Source organism: Lathyrus oleraceus, chromosome 5, assembly GCF_024323335.1.
Source record: "Lathyrus oleraceus cultivar Zhongwan6 chromosome 5, CAAS_Psat_ZW6_1.0, whole genome shotgun sequence".
NCBI lineage: Eukaryota > Viridiplantae > Streptophyta > Magnoliopsida > Fabales > Fabaceae > Lathyrus > Lathyrus oleraceus.
Genome location: NC_066583.1, coordinates 436,041,603 through 436,044,296, shown reverse-complemented (window position 1 = coordinate 436,044,296; position 2,694 = coordinate 436,041,603). Strand labels below are relative to the sequence as shown.

The 2,694-nt window shown below is 35.2% G+C and overlaps 1 long non-coding RNA gene across 1 annotated transcript; it reads left to right on the top strand.

The window, feature by feature from the left end:
* Positions 1-398: 398 nt before the first annotated feature.
* Positions 399-1,587, top strand: LOC127085291 (uncharacterized). Its single transcript, XR_007789072.1, has 3 exons — positions 399-756; positions 848-1,105; positions 1,275-1,587. It is a non-coding gene; the product is annotated as an uncharacterized LOC127085291 (long non-coding RNA).
* The last annotated feature ends 1,107 nt before the right edge of the window (positions 1,588-2,694 follow it).

The following is a 2,694-nucleotide window of genomic DNA, read 5'->3' as shown; positions in this document are numbered from 1 at the left end:
AAAAAAAAAAAAAAAACACGTACCGGAAGACTTAAAGAAAGACTTCCGGTACACAAAAAAAGCAAACCGGAACTCTTCTCCAAAGAGTTCCGGTATGCAAATTTTTTTTGAAATTTTTTTATGTGAACCGGAACTCTTTCCTTAAGTGTTCCGGTTTGTTTTTTTTTGTGTTCCGGAAGTCTTCCCATAAGTCTTCCGGTTTGCAAAAATACATACCGGAAGTCTTTTTGCAAGTGTTCCGGTGCGAGGGGTGTGAAAGTGTAATTTTTGGAATTTTCAACTGAATGGTAAAAATGAAATGGTAAATTGGTTAAAACCAATTAAGGGTAAAATGGGAATTTTTAAATTTTTGTAGGGGTATGGGATTAATCGTAGGGTTACAAGGTAAAATTTTCCGCACAAAACATCCAAACACTCTTGTAGCAAGACGCTTCTCAAACAATCCCGAAGCCAAAGGTCGCGTCTCAGAGTTCCGCATCCAGCTTCGTACGCGCAGATCCATGGATTCTAAGTCAATGCCGAGCGTTCAGCAACACACGAGTTTCACCTCACTTCGATCCCACAGATGCGCACCACTCCAGCATATCAACGTGTGAATCTGTATTTGCTAATTCTGAATCGTTTCATCGCCTTTACCGAATGAATGCTTGTGCGATCCCAAATTTCATCCCTAAGCCAAAGTTCGTGGTGATTTCCGATGTAGATATGGCTTTCGAAACGGTGTTCAGACGCACAGTCTTCTTGGCTATTCACAAGGTAGATTCCCTTTGATCTCTTCTCATTCAATCTTCTGAGTGACTTGTAGATTCTCTGATGTTGTCGATATTTCTTGCGTTCCCGGCCGAAGATGAATTGAATGGGAGATGGTTTTGCCGTAGATGACGGCGGTTCAAGCGAGGATGAGTGTTGCAAAAGTGAAGAATGAAATGCAGTGAAGAGTGTGAATTGCAAATTGCAGATCAACGAAGAAGGGGACGAATCGATGGAGCGCGAAGAATGGTTAAGAGAGATTGGAGCAGGAGCAGGAGATGAAACGTGAAGCAGGGAGAAGGTGGAGAATTTTGGTGTGAAAATGAAGATTTCTGTGAAAAAATGCCAAATCCAGGTATATATACTTCTAAAGTTAGTTAGAAATTTCTCCCAAACTCATAATGAAATTCTCTTGAAATGCACTTTTCTGTTAGAAATTCAGTTAGTTAATTAGATTGCAATTGTTAATCTTGATAAAGTGAGTTTAATTTAGTTATGAATTGTGGTTGAGTGAAATTTCGCAGGTGGAGCTTGTTGTGCAGGTTTGGCATTTTCAGCCTCAACTCTGCGTTTCATGTTTGGGGTTATCGTCGTTTTGCTACTGCGACCGGCAGCTTGTCGCTCTTTACATGCGTTTTGGCTTATGGAGGGTAATTGGATGTGGTTCATTGATGGGTAGCTGGATTAGTCAAATGGATTAGTCAAATGGATTTTCAATTGGAGCTTGGATAACTATTTTGGATTATTTTTGTAAATGGAAAGGGATATTGGGGTCAATGGATATGAGATGGAGATGTATTATTTGGATTATTGCATTAAAATCGGTTCATTCTAACATCCTATTAAATTTAATCAAACTAATTTAGTTAAATTCAGTTACCTTAATTAGTAAAATCTAAAGTTAAATTAAAATTACCATTAATTTGATATTAACATCAAATAATAAAAAATCTAAAATTTAATTAAATCAAAACCAATTTGAAATCAATTAAAAATCAAATTGAGATTTCACAATCAATTAAAATTTTAATTTGAAAATAAAGAGTCATTTAAAAATGGAATAAAAGAATCCGATTAAAAATTTATTAGAATTAACTAGAATTAATTAATATTGATTCTAAAATCAAATTGAAATCCATCGTTGGGTTAAATTCGACTTGACTAGAGATTAGTCAACCTGTAATCACATATTAATTAGAATCCGATTAGAGAAGCAAGCTCTAATTGAGATTAAATTGAAATAAAAACCAAGACGAATGAAATGAGTCGAACGAACATTGAGGATGATCAACGTTGCTAAAGTTGAGACACGAAATGGATGAATGGTTGACTTTGGTCAAATGGTTGACCAGAAAGTCAACCAATGACCTCAATCAACCGTTTGCATTTAGATTAGGGTTTCAACGAGTTACCAACTTTGAATCTATAAATGCTTGTATTAACATGAATGCACGATGCATAATAGATGGGTGTAAATGAATTTCAAGTCATGGGTCAGATGAAAAGTGAAAAGGGGAGAGTAAATTTTGGGGTACGACAAAGAACAATAATTTTTATTCATTAATTTGTTTCAAAATTATCATCATAAAAGTTCAATTTTATTTAGTAGAAATAAATAAGAGTATAAACAATTGGATAAAAAGCTCAACTTTATTTAATAGAATGGTAGTCTGTAAATGACAAGACTCCATAGATCTTTACAAAAGTTGAAAATGGTAATTTACATGGAAAATGGCTATATTGAATACAATGATTACTACTCTTCCTACCAACTTCGATATCCATTGTGCTCTTGGTTTCGGTTGAGAATGATGAATCAGACCCAAATGACTTGCTCAAAACTGCCTCAATGACTAGGACTAATCGAACACAGTTACTTGCCATAATCCCTAATTTTTGCCTAGATTGCCCCAAGATGGGATACTCAATATACCGAGATAAATT